General features: G+C 36.8%; 1 long non-coding RNA gene across 1 annotated transcript in view; it reads right to left on the bottom strand.

Moving 5' to 3' along the window:
* The window catches only part of LOC125318648, a 75,995-nt gene that overhangs the window by 1,424 nt on the left and 59,603 nt on the right, over positions 1–14,968 (bottom strand). Inside the window, exon 3 of the long non-coding RNA XR_007200463.1 lies at positions 2,937–3,014. This is a non-coding gene — a long non-coding RNA (uncharacterized LOC125318648). The remainder of the gene's footprint in view (positions 1–2,936; positions 3,015–14,968) is intronic.

Genomic DNA, 14,968 nt, shown 5'->3' with positions numbered 1-14,968 from the left:
ATTATTTTTAAAAGTGCAGAAATGCTAATCTCAAGAGAGAGAGTACACACATCCGTAGAACAAATGTAACTGTGAAGATTTAAATCATTTGATGGCATGTAACCTAATCTGACATGGCAGGAGGTTATTTTACAAACTGTGAAGGGCTCTGCCCACTGGTGTCATTAAAGCTTCCTTGAGAGGCAACTCAAAGATATGGATTTTTCTGGAGGCAAACACCCAGGTGGTAAAAATGGAGGTTGAGGGAGCAAAGTAACTGAACTGGCTCTGGACATGAACAAATATATGGATATATACATACCACCAAAAGATATGAACTGCAAATGCTGATGAACTGTGCAATATATTTAAGGGGTATTTTTAATCACTTTCTCAGATTGTTATAATTTGATGAGATAATCCTGACCATTTAGCTCTAATAAACTCACAGATCATGAACAATGGCTGCATTAAATCTATTGTCACTAGCAGTAACATGAGGAGCAAAGGCTCAATGGCTCTTCTCACAGCATTTGATTTTATTCACTCAGTCTCTGATTCCACATCAGCTGCCATCTGGACAAAATTCAGAAACCATGACACTTGCTTGAAGAATAAGATGCTGATCAGATGGAATGGGCTGGGACTTTATCTTGAGAACAGAAATGTGAATTGTTGGTAACACAATCGCTTAAAAGGTTTGTAAATTATGTGCCTTCAGCTCAACATATGGCTCATGTGAAATATGCACTTGTGAACTTTTCTCAAAACTTGAGCTTGGATGATATAGTGTGGTTGTTTCATAAACACAAGGTATAAATAAGTAAAATTTTACATGTAGACAAACAAGAGTGAGTCAAAGGAAACCTGCAGCCTTCTGGTTATCCTGTCCTGGTGTGGAAACCAGCCCCTGCTGCCATTCTGCCCAGGCAAGGAGTAGACGTGTATGTCCTCCTTCGGCTGGGTGGAGTATGGCCCTTCAACATCTCTACCCCAGCAGAACTGTAATTTCTGCAAGGAGAGGTAAGACCAGCACAAAGAATAATCTACCTGGGAGAGGTGATTCTGTCTCTGGAGGCTCTGGAGTCACCAGAGAAACCCACACGAGCAACCCCAACTTCTGCAGACAAGTGACCAGAGAAACTCCTGATATCTACTCACTAATGAGTTTGTAGAAGCATAAATATCAGTTTGCACACACAAGTGTGGTAAATGCAAGTGTTTCAAGGCCTGTTTTGTTGATTTCCTGGGATATATATCTGTGTGGGTTTTTCGCATGTCGTGAGGGGATTTCTGGGTACTGATAGTCAAGAAGGGAATCTGAAGAAACATGGCTTCTTATTACCCTTAGTGGCATCAGCCAGTGCTGCTGAGACATTAACGAATTTCTTTCCATTTCTTTCTCAATTTTGCAGAAAAAAAACCCCCTAACTGTTCAGAACTTTTTCAGGAGGATGATACAGATTTTAAAAAATTAGTCCCCCACTCTAATGCCAAGTTATGGTGCTTTATAGCAGCCAGCTTTGCAGCGCTAAATGGTCTTCTGTAGCCTCATCTTTCTGCCTGCCTACAAGAAATAGTGACAAATTATGGTGGGGGGGGGGAGACTGAAGAAAGAAATATTCCATTTTTAATTGCCTTTTCATTTTCTTTTTATAGCCATGCTTAAACTGTGAGTTATCAGAAGCTGTTCGAAGTCTTTCTTTTACCATTTTAAAATATATTCCTCCTAAAGCCAGATGAAAAATACGGTTAATGGGGTTTTGTGACTCCCACAAAGTCCTCTACAAATTAAGGGACTTTGAAAAAATGTCAGCTGCCCAGTTCCCAAGAAAGAAAAATTAAACAATAAAGGCTTATCGACTTGTTCCTGAGAAGATAAAGCACTTATGAATGAGACCCTCTCATACTCTCTGGTTTGTGATCAGAGCAATTTCCAAGATTCACAGAAAATATTCTGATTAGCCAAGAAAATGCTCTGATGAAATGAGGTTTAAGATTTTATAACTGAATCTCATCCTCTCTTCAACCTGTTTTCATACAATGTGCTATCTCGTTCAGTCATGCTGCTATCACTACCAATTATAACCAGTGCCATAAAAACATCACATTCATGCAGATCAGCTGATTGTGCCAAGTTCAAGAAAGGACAGCAGGATAGAGATGACAGCAGCTTCTGCTGGCTCTGCCCCAAAGTCCCTTCAGGCCTGTTGTTTTTCTCTTTTGCAGACCCCCAGGATTTCACTGTCTCGGAAAAATTAATGCCAGGCCTCTCTCTAAGAGGACCTGACTCCCAGTCTACTGACATCATTGAGGGTATTTCTATTGACTTCCACTTGTCATCTACAGAGCTCTTCATCTTTCATGTCTTCCTCTTTCACACTATTTTTGATCTCCCTACCACGTGTCAGCCTGAGCAAAAGCCTTAAACTGCAAACTCCAGTCCCTCATCACATATTCAATACATACACACCACATACAGATAAAAGTAGGATTACGGCTGCCACCTTTGCTCTTCATTTGGCTTCTAGATGGTCTAAAAGACCTTAGAGCAGAGAGGGGGGGGGAAAACAACCTGTGGAAGGCTTCCAATTTTAAATGTTCTCCCTTGTGGAGTCCTGTCCTATGCCAACTAGTGAAAGGGCAATAACACAAAAGGAAAAGGAGTGCTCATAATATGTTTTTATTGTCCAAGCACAGCAAACCAGGCATCCTTCTAGTATTTTGCTAGACTACTATTGAAAGCCCACATGGATTTCGAAATTAATTTCTGTGGAAAGTGAAAACTGCTTCACCTGGAAAACTATAACCGTAGCTAGCTAGCTATATTAGTGAGAATTGAAAATTGGTCTAAAATGTTCTACTTTAGCTAATGCCATTAGCAAGAGAAAGCTAAAGAAGCCACGTCTTCTTACAATGCAAAAAGGAAAATGAGATTTTAAAAACATCTTTCTTACTCTCTTTTTCTCTGTTACTTCATTTTCCTGACATCAGAAATGTGAGGGCAGTTTCATCAGCAACAAGACAGTGGTCACCTGCAAAAAGGAAGATCATTCACATAAGCAGCAGCAAAACCTGGCCTATAATGTTGACTGCAGATTTTTTTTTTTAAATGCCACATAATAATTAAAGATAAATAAGTCATTTCTATCTTATTCTAATCTTTAAAAATAAAAAAATCTATCAAGACAGTTGAGCACAATGATGAACTATGCTTTGGGCTCCCAACCTGCCCAGAGTTGCATATTTTTAGCATTCAGCTGATTTGACTAACTAAGCAGGGACAGCATTAATTGCTGCAGGAGGCTGATGTGGAAGAAGAGTCACATTCTTCCCTTAACAAGGCATAGTCTGCCATGACTCTGCAGAGTGACACAGTGAACTCAGAATAGCAACTGAACCAAGTGAGTCTTCCTAATGCCAGACAGGAATAATAGAAAATGATGGAGTGTCTCTGAATTAAAAACAAGAAGCAGAAACTATGCAAAGTCTGTAAAAGTAGCTCATGCCAAAGGAATATTTGCTTTGATTTAATTGATGATAAAAGAAAACCACGGAGAAAGGTGAGTTTGGATGACATTCAAGTGTGTGTCCTGTGTTAGGAGGAGGGTAGAGATACCATCTGCTTACATTATCCTTCATTGCTAGAACCACAATGGTACATTGTACATATGTACAACTATGAAAAGAGCCTTTGCTACATAAGAAGAGGCCATGGCCAACAAAGTCAAAGATTTGCTGTTTAATCAACTGCTGGCCTCTGCTAAGGCATCTCCTCTGGAACGGCTGGTGGAAGGCAGAACTAACAGCTGTGAGGTGCAGCAGGAAGGAGCTACCTGGTCCTTTTGGAGTGAATTTTCCCTGTACTCATTCTCTTCCACATAAGAGAGAAATACTGAAGCGCTGCAGTTATGTTTCACTTGCTCCAACTAAAGTGACTCTGGACTCTTTGCTCTGTTAGTTATATGTTGAAATTGACGCATCCAAATTCCAAAAATGAAGGCATGTGTTTGACAAAGGTGATAGAAATAAATGAGGAAGCAGAGAAGACATTTTCTAACCTCCAGGAACAGAAAATCCTTTGTCTCTTCAAACAAAACCAGATTCAAAAAAGAGTCAGGCTTTCTGTATCTCGTAAGCCACCTGATGACCACATCTCTTTCTCACCAGTAAGAGATGCAGGAGGTATACAATCACTTTTCTGGTCAAATGCTGAAGAGGCATTGTATATAAAATGCACAGACAAGCAGAATAGGTTTACATAATGTTAATACAGACAAATGACATGTACAACATTTCTAGCTGCAATTTAATTAGATTAATTAGATCAATATAATTAGCAGTGGTATATTATGCTATCAAGACTTAGCCTTGCAAAGAACGCCTCTAAAAATGGTTTACAGTCTTAAAGCATTGTAACAGCGTATGCAGTATCCATGCTATCACGCATCAGTATCACCACTAACACACTATTAATACTGGGAGTTTATAGGACACTCAGGAGACACATAAAACACTACCCTTGCAAGAGGAAAATTCTGATAATGGAGCCTGTAAAATTATTTCAACAGTTGAAAAGAGCTCATGGAACTTAATTCCAAACAACAGCGTGGTCGTGATTATATAGCAAGTTAATTTAACCCATCGAGGCAGGAAAAGACATAATGAACAAAACAGATTGAGGTAGTATGACTTACCAATGAACACTTTGCTGAGAGTTCTCCCAAAGTTTTGTACACATAATAAATCACAAGTGGCTGCTTAACTATTGCATCATCTACTTGGACGTAGACTAGATGTCACACTTGGTGAAATCTTATACAATTCTTACTGTTATCAATAGTGATTTTGCACTAAACAGGTCTGTGGGATTGGGCTTGGACATCTAAACCTCCATAGTGGTAAAAAAATGTTAATTTACATCTGCTAGCACTCTCAGTACACTTGGGCTCAAAACTTACCAGAAAAACTATGTATGTGTAGTGTCTCAAACCAACTACTGTGACTTTCTATATGCAAAAATCACAGCCCTTGCAAGGAGGAAAGAACAAAAACCCAGCACTTCCAGCTTGTTGAAAATAGCAATAGCCAATAAAATTCAGCTACACAAAGTGATAAATTCATAAATTTATGTTTATTGTTTCTCCAACTAAGAAGAGAAGTTCATCATAACAAGGCAATCTGCATTTTTAATCTGAAGTTTGTGCAAAAGTCTGCTAAGAAATAAAATCTGGCACACAGGCTACTCAGCTAGAAAATGTTTTTTTTATCTCTGCATTTGGACACATGTAAGAATACACCTGTTCATGGAAGAGATAAAGTAAGTGCCTTGAAGCTGCATTGCAGAAGATACACAGACAAGGTAAAAATACCCAAATGCATATTTCCATTTTTTTTGCCTTTACCAGTGATAAATGGCTCAAACTGTATTTCCATTTGACCATGGAGTACTGAGGAAATAAAATCAACCCATTTCATGAAGACCACCTCACAGTTCAGCTGCTACCACATTCACCTCCCTAAAAGACTGAAGAATCTAAGGCAAAATGGCCATATTTCAGTGCATGCATCTTGACTGCCCACAAGAATTAGGTCCCAGCCATCCTCAAGTATATTAAAAGCACAAAGACAGAAAGTTTAGATGTGGTTCAGATTTTCTTTAGAACAGATACGATTAACATGTTTATATCTCCCTACAACTGTCAAAGGAACTCATCCCCTTCTCCACAGTTTTTCAGGGTTATACTGCTCATTATTATTGATACATTAAGGTTTACACTAGTGCTACTCCAGGTCATCTGTCCTTGGTCATACATTTTATGGATTTTACTTTTTATTACTTTCAAGAAAAAGTTATATGCACAGCGAATAGTTCCCCTGCCTGTTTGTTGGGAATATACATTAATGCTTTACTGAAAAAAACCATCATCATTTTGGCCTTATCTGTCCTCAGTATTGTGTTGCATATGCACTACCTAACTCTGACTTTGGTTAGTTCTGCATCCTTATTACCTAAAATCTACAATCTGGTCTTCACTAGATTTACACTACCAGATAAATAGAATAAAACACAAAGGACTGAAATAGAGTGCCTTGTGTCTGGAAATAATCACCTATATTATGGAATTTGTGAAAGCTGAAAACAAACACTATAGCTTTCCAGGTTTTTTTAATGTGCTGATTATCTTAGTTTCTCTGATAGAAAACTTTGCTGGCTAACTTTCTGTGTGATATATTCAGAAGAAGGTAGTACTATTTTCATGTGTGTGTGCAATTAGTAAAAAAGGGGTAGGTAGTCCAGCTGATATTAAATTAAAACTTGGGAGCAGAAGCCATTTGTGTCAATTTTCCATTTTGTCACTCTCCTTTCAAATAGCTAATTTAGGGTACTCTGTCACACACTAGTGTTTTAAGGTATGTATATTTTATGACAGCTAAATGACAAATTTGTCTGAAACAAAGCTATTCTTTGATGAGTTAATTATAACCTGTGTAATATATCAAAGAAAATCAATATATATTTGGAATGAGTCACTATTGAGCCTTATTCCAAACAGAGCAAACCTATTCTAAAAATTAAAGCTCCATTTTTAACTCAGGTTTTGCTAAAATAATCTAATTTCAGAGTTAAGTAGTAGAAAAGAAATAATTTGGCAATATATCTGTGCAACAATCCCTTTCTAATATAACATTATGTAGTGTGCTTGTATGATATACAGCTGAAAATTTCACATTTAATGTTGTTTGACAGCAAAACAATGGGCCAGACTGATCTAATTGCTGAACACCTTGACATATGTGGTATTTGGACTTTGGAAAGCATCACCAAATTTTGGGTATCTGTTCCAATCTTTCAAGCTCTTTTAGACAGAGATCTAAGAATTCACTCTGAGAGTTTCTCAAGGAGTAAATTAAAAAAAAAAAAACACATTACAATTTTTCAGTCATCTTCACAACTAGGGTTTTTGTTCTCAGGTAACTACCAGTAATTTCAGCATATAGGTTTTTTCATTACAATTTCTTTCTATGTGTAACACTTCCTACAGCAATAATACCTCAGTTCTGTAGCTACAGCCATCCAAAGCATAATGAACCAAAATTTTAATATGAAAAACCTCAAAATGTTTTGAAGTTGACTCACCTTTTTCTAACAGTGATTACCACACTTAAGAAACTGCCTTCAAATATATCATTTGTACAAACTATAAGTACAGTAGTAACAGAGAAAGATCCTGAAACAGAGAAACAAAAACCCAAGATTTATCATATTAATTGGTTTTATAGTTCCAAAGGAGGTTGAAGAAAATGAAGAGCATATGTAGAGCCGTTCCCACTCCTCTCAGGGAAGAGAGGTCATTAGTTATATGTTGATGGTAGCTTCACATATAATTATCTCTAGGTATCTAGCATTATCCTGTATCACCTGGTCAGACTTTGGTCAGGTAGATTCTGCAACTGCACATTCGTTTTAAGGAAGCAGTTTTTATCACTGCAGCTGCAAAGAAGGCAGTGGTAATGGAAAACCAATCCACTGTTTGCAAGATTATGGGCAGATTATGACCAGGATTACAGGAGCAAATCAATATGCCATCTGCATACAATGAACAAAAATTTATGGAGTTTCCAATTTTCATTCCTTGAAGCAATTCCTTGTTGCTGAAAAATCAGGCTAAATGTTCCATTACAATTGCAAAAAGAAAAGAGGATAATGGACAGCCTTGTCTAGCTCCCTGGTGTCATTTTAAAAAGGGCGAGTTTAAATTGCTAGTATGTACAGACCTGGTCAGGATATTACAGAATATTTTTAATCCAATTTTTATGAAGGTCTTTTTACAGTGAGGAGTGTGAGGGTTTGGAGGGTTTTTTTGTTTCATTTTCATGTATTATTTTTAAGAACAGCTACCAAGTATTTTCATTTTAATGAGTCCAAAGACTTATCCAGTCAGTCGAGTGGACAAATCTATATTATCCAAGCTCTTGTTTGGTATGCAAACACAAAACACCCGAATCAGCTCCAGTGAAGAACAATGGAAATAAACCAGACTGACCTATGTGGAAATCATTTGCAATGAGCTGAAGAAGTATCTCAAATATTTGAGTACCTGTATGTGCCCTTTGCATGCAGGTGTGTATTTCAGGAATCATAAACAAATTTTGTCCAGCATTTAAGACCAATATTCAGTGATGCAGCTAGGTAGGCAAACCAGTTCACTGGGATTGTCTAGTTGTGTAATAACAGCCTTTTTGATTCAAATGTTCAGTTAAACACTTCCAGTAACAGGTGTGTATCTACGATTTCTCACTGTGTGTTTACTGGCAGTTCATCTAAGCATGCATCTTTCCCCACTGTTAGACTTTAACAGCATTTATTATTTCTTATTAAGTCTAAGGTTACACTTTGATCTGTTGAAAGTTTCAGTGAAGTGCTTTTGTTTACAAACTTTATCTCCTGTTTAAAGCAACTTGGAAGATTAGAGTGTCTGACATTGCTCTTTGAAAGTGCTATTTATGATTTCTAGATCATATGTCAAAGTTTGAGCCTTTAGGTTTAATAATTGACACAGTTTGGGATACTTTATCTTATGCTTTACACAAAACATGTGCCAGCAGTTTCTCATTTGTATTCTTGCTGGTTTACTTTATACAAAAGCTTTTCTGCAGCCATGGCGTGATGCCGTTTGTTCACTTTTTGTCAGCTAATTCAGTTGAGGTTTTTTTACTACACATATTAGTATTCATTGATTTTTGTCATTTTAAAACTATTATTCAAAATTACTATTGTTGTATCTCTCCTTTTTGAGGTCTGCATCATTGTTAATTGTGGTTTTTAATGATTCACATCTTGGATTTTATAGCATATTATTACCATCACAGAATCAAGTTTCAAATTAATATTTTGGTCTGAAGAAAAGCACTCCTTTTTTCAATAAATGCTTGATGCTGTTCATGCCATTTTTTGCTTGTGACAATTGTAAATTTATTTTTTTTCTGCTACTTCTAGAGTGGAAAAATTACCCCAAATATTACTTTAGTCTTAAATTCTGTGAGACAGGGATGAAACAGATTTACTCAGTCTTTGGGAATGAAAATTTTCTGTGGAAAAGAATCCAAGTCCATCTCCAAGATACATACTCTTAAGGTCAATCATCCACAGAATCCTCAGCACAGTGGGCACAGGACTATCTTTCAAATGCTGCAAATGCCAGATTGGTTTGGAAGAATGAAGTCCCATATGAAAAGCCAAAAATGTGTGTGCAACACTTTTGTGATATTTTTACCTGGGCCTCCTTTTTCTACAAGATAGATCACAACATATTAATTGATTTTGCATGTGCTGTTCATACATGGCACAAGACAAAATGAACAGAACTGCTGTAAGATGAAGACAGTTTACAAGCAGATCACAGAAATTAGTCATCCACTGAAGGCAAATGAGCATACCCTTCTTGCTAACCCCAAAAGAAGACCTTCCTCAACATTGCCACCTATGTACTCATGACTGATGGCACTCCCAGCCGAAACTTGGGTCTGTGCATCACACTGAAAGTCCATGGGGAAGAGCCCTCAACAGAAGTTGAAGTCTTGGAAGTATTGCCTTTCCCTGCCAACCTCACATGGTCCTACTGACAAAAAGCTGGATCCTGATTCTTTTCAACCATGTAATTATTTCTCACAGGCACTGGGACATCTGGGCAATAATGCTGACTTGCCTCTGCAAAAGCAGACAGATAGCTGTGCATGTGTGCTCCCGATGACAGATCCCACAATGTTGCAAAATATAGAGGTTTGCAAACTCCATAGCCCACAAGGGAGGGTCTTTGTCATTTGTTTAAGAGTAGCAGGCAGAGCCATCTCAGAGCTGCACATCCAGCCCAGCCAGGTCCTGTGAGTGAATCAGCTGTACCCAGGAGACTGGTGGTGTCAAAGGCTGTTGATCGATCAAGCAACAGTAACATACACACCTTCCCATATGGAGTTCACCCATCAGGACCACTGAGCTGTGCTCCAGACTGATGCCTGATTGTAAAGAGCACTGGATTTTGGCAGCTGGCATTCTAGACTCTCTTTTCCCAGTATTTTTGCTTAGACATAAGAGTTAAGAAATCTTAGGTACTCACATTTCATAAACTTGTTAAGGTGAAGATACATGGCAGACAGAGGTCTAAGAAGCTTTAAGCACCCTAACTTTCAATCATTTCTCAGCTTAGCTTTAATATAAAAATCTATTATTTCTAACTCTAAATCTTCTGTTAGAATTTTAACTTTAAAATTAAAGGCTCCTTTCTCCTAAGAGATTTCATTTCTTTATGGATTTTTGGATTCAAATACAATCTTCTGGTTGGACTTCTCCTTTTTTTTATGATCCTTACTTAAATACAAGGTTCTTGGTCCTGTACAAGAAACAAAGAGGGAGAAAAAAGAACAAACTGTACTTGTTTGATGGTCTCACATAGAAAATATTTTCCAGTAATACAGAAAAGAAAGGAAAACAAGACAGCAGCTATATTATGCATAATAGTTACTGCTAATTGAGAGAAATGGTGATGAATTTTTTGCTACAGTGGTGACACATACACCACAGTACCATAGGAGTGATCCAAAACCCTTGTACTAAATTTCAACATATCTCATGTATTAACTGCCCACAAAACTTATATTACAACTACGCACCGAGAATGGGCAAGTAAATTTACAAACTTGAGATAGCTCAGTCTGCCTGTAAAATATGAGAGAAATTGGTAGGATCATGAACACCCTTAAGCTGGTCATCATATATTGATGTCCTAAATTCACATTTTAAATCAACAGAAGTTCCCCAAAAATCTCTAATTAAATGCAAAGAAATGCTGGAGGACTGTAATTTATTTAATCCGTGCCAAGACACCACATACAGCTGATACAGCTGCAGATGCAGTGCTAAGAAAAGTACTGATATGTTGGTTACAAGTATTAGCAGGCAACCACAAGAGCACTAGGAGGAAGGTAGATATTCAATTTGCATAAGACAGAGTCTATACCCTACTTTTATTCACGTTAATATAACAAATTAAACCAGAGAGATCTTGCTAACAAATAGCTCCTGTTTGGGCAGGATATTAACTGAAGGGAAAATTATATGAAGGCTTAGGGTTAGGTTTTGATTGAAGATTTTAGGCTACTGAATCTATTTAGTAATTAGATGAGGACTAAAGGGAACATTTTATCTCAGAATGAATACGAGTTATTTGTTGGGTCAAAGAGCCAAAGTCCCAGGTGCCATGCTTTCATCTACTTACGGCAAATGGAGGAAACTTGGCTTCTCAGCAGTGGTCAGTAATCAAATGTGAAAATTCAGTCAACTTAGTATTCTCTCAATTACAAAGCTTTTTAGTGTATTGTTTTAAAATAATTGAAAATAAGCATCAGTGGGAATAAAATTCTCATTTAAAAAATGTTTCTGCAGCAGGAATGTCTAAAGAAAATACAGCAAATAGGTCCATTCTTAACAGTTTCACTCTGCCTATTGTAAGTGCTAATGCAAATTACACCAGGGTTCAGAGCTACATCATTTTCTCTACTGTATTCTTCTGTTTTCAGTCCAAGGGCAATTTCACATAGGAAGGGCGAAAAGAACCACCAGGAGGGGCCAGGATTGCACATTAATTTTCACATTACTTTTTTTCTCAGATATATCCTTAGAAACTGTTTTAAAATTTTCTATGTAAGGAGATGATTTCTCAAGGTATAATTCTTCTAGATCAATTATAAATGTATAATTACAAAAATGTGGACATGGAAACTTTGCAGTCAGTTCTTCTTTGGTCAGTATTATTATGTTCACTATTGCAATACAACAAAAAAATAAAAAGAATGGCAGGAAGTGACACCACAAACACTCTAAAAATGACACAGAAGCAAAAGACAATTCAGCTTTACATCTTCAGAACATGTGCATGATGGCAAAATCTACAGAAAAGGAGATGCTCTGTTCAACTGAGGGATAGCTGTGCTTTCTTAAATAACCGTAGTCTCCATTAAATTTTTTTCCAGGGTTCATGTGCTTTGATAATTTTTTTTTTCCTTTGCATTTCACTCTAAGAGAATACAGAATCTATGCAAAATTTAATTATGAATTTGAGTTCAGAATTCAAGATGTATTGATTTGCATTTTTTTATAGTAGAGCCAAATTCTGAAGGATCAAAAAGAACTGGATTTGGGGACTGTTCATAAACAAACAATGTAATTCATTTATCTTCTGTCTCTAGTTTCTTGGGATCAGTCTTTCTAGTGAAATATTGAAGAATATGATCCTTTACATTCCTTCATCTTCTGTTGATAAAAGAGGAGATATGAAGTGACATGATTTGCATATTTGCTACTAAAGCATCCATTCTACTCTTGAGGTGTGCAAGCACCAATGCCATGGTAAAGCACAGCTTTGCCTAGGAACATTTGGACAAAGAAGACATCCAAGATCCTTCACAGACAAGCCTCATGGGGTATAGATTAGGGATACTAAGAAGAGATTGTTCGTAATATTTCCATCTGAAATCTGGGAAGCATCAAATGGTGCTATGCAAACTCAGCCAAAATTCCTGAGACAATCATGAAAGTAAGATCAGTTCTGCCATCTGATTTTTGTCTCAAGAACCCATAATTTGAACTGAAAGTTTCCAGAACCTAGCTATGCTGAAAAATTTGGAACAAGTGGACTGCAGTTGGGCATTTAAAATGCATGCACTCAAGAAGGGGATAAGTTTCTTAAACTCTTAGGAAGGAAAAAAAAATTCCAGCCATGATATTTCTGTATGAAGGCACCCTTAGGCCAAAAAAGAAACAAGAAAATCAAAGACAAAATTACTTCTCTCTGCATAGGAAAGAACTTTTCAGAAGGGCATGCAGAGCTTTCAGATTTTATTTTAAACATTTTAGAAATCTGTTTATTAAGAAAGTAAGATATATGTCCATGATGCACATATGCACCAAAACAGAATTATAAAATTATTTTCTACTCTTCTCTGTTTTGGATACTGAGGGATGTGACCATTAAAAACCTTCAACAAACATACAGCTAAATCAATCAATTAAAACTGTGATTAGAGAAAAACAAGCTGTTAGTGAAGTAGACAGAACAGCTAATATCAGGCAGCTGAGACAGAGAGTAGCATAAAAGATTGATCAATTTAATGACTGGCTAAAACTCAGTTCTAAAATTAGATGCAGGACAAATAGGGGTAAAAATCCTTCCTGACTACACAGTGGTTCCTTTATGATCAATTCCTTCATCTGCATTGCATAGTGTTGCACAAACTGGTTGAGATTAAAATCTCGAGGCTTGTTTTTTGGATTTGTCTCAACTGGCAGCTTATTCAAGGTTGTTAGTCAGATCTGATTTATAATTCTCAAAATGTCATGAAGAGGGCTCACATTAAAAAAAACCCCATGTATATCATGCAAACATCGTTCTGGAGATGACTCAGTCAGCTGTAGGTTGTGCCACTGCTCTGTTCCAACGTGTAGTGCTGTTTGAGTCATTGATTCTAACCAGACTTCTTCAAACCTGATTGTTCCTGGAAATCCTACAGATTCTTTTTTTCCTTTCTTCCCCTACTCAGAAGACCAAGAAGACACAAATTAATAGATTTCCCGTACTTTACTGTGACCCTGCCATAGCTTCAACACACCCCAGAAATGGAAAGGAGTAATTAATGTGGGGGGAAAAAGTCAGTGTGGAGATGCCATCTACGCTGAAGGCTTTTCCGTAATCCTGTGGGTTTGCTTCCGTACATTAAACTCGGTTCTCAGACTAAATAGGGAAGGTAGGCATGTTATGTTGGATCACTTCACTTGGAACCTCAGGACATTAAGAAACTGAGCTGTAAACTCTAGAGATTGACCTGGATAGCTGAAATATTCTACAAAGTAGAACATTATTTAAAGACCTTTTCTTGAGTTAACTACAAAAGGCTTAAATCCTGAATACAACTCATTAAAAAGTGTTTCTCCAATTAGCATTTTCCAGGAAAATTTGTTACCCTTTAGTAGTAATTCAAACAATAAAAATTTTCTTCCAAAATTCAAAACATGCTGTTATGGAAATACTCTTACGTTGCCAAAAGAAAAAGGAAAAATATATATATATTTATATGTATAATTCAGACATTGTCTGCTCTCATTCTCTTCTGTTGGTCCATTTTGCAGGCAGCTTTCACCCCCAGAAAGTCATTTCAGCCCTTCCTCTAGGACAATGCAAAGGCAATGTGCTGGAAAGCATCACACAGTGTATGTCTTTGGCTTCAGCGCCCGGGTGATAAACACTGTGTATCTGGAAAGCCTGTCCCTGAAAGAGAACAGAGACAAGAAACAATATCCCCAGAACTCTCACAAAGTCTGATCTGCAAATCAAAATACTTTGTTCTTTGCCAAAACTGTTTATAAATTCCCATAGGCTTTAAAGAAAATGCTTGGTTTTTTTAATCTCCCTTGATGAAATCTGAAATCTAAAAAATAATAATCTTTCAATAAACTAACAATGCCTGATTAAAATAATTTAACTATATAGTCACCAATGTGCTTTATATTTCTACTTTAAATAACCACAGTTTTGGCTACAATAAAAATGGTTCTTACAAGCATAGGTATTTGTAGAAAAATTACTAGAGGTTCAACTAAGACTGATAAAAAAATGTTCATATGCTTCTTAAGAAAAAAATACGGAAATCACAAATGATGTTTCAGAATTGCCTTAGATGAAAACGTCGAGACATAGTTTTATATTGTTTCATATTTCAGATGAAATTAAACTCCATAAAATATAAAATCCATCTTTTACCTGTCTATTATATAGTGTCATGAAAGGAAGGAAATAAATGTTTTATCACTGTCAACTTGAATATGCAGCTTAGGCCCTTCTTGCTCCATTTTAAGAATAGTCAAGAAGGAAAAACAATATCAAAAGTTGATTAACATGTTCCATGCTGAAAAGGTTAAAAGGCATGTTTTGGTATC

This window comes from Corvus hawaiiensis, chromosome 30 (genome assembly GCF_020740725.1).
Source record: "Corvus hawaiiensis isolate bCorHaw1 chromosome 30, bCorHaw1.pri.cur, whole genome shotgun sequence".
NCBI lineage: Eukaryota > Metazoa > Chordata > Aves > Passeriformes > Corvidae > Corvus > Corvus hawaiiensis.
The sequence above is the reverse complement of the archived record's forward strand: the minus strand, read 5'-3'. Positions and strand labels throughout refer to the sequence as shown.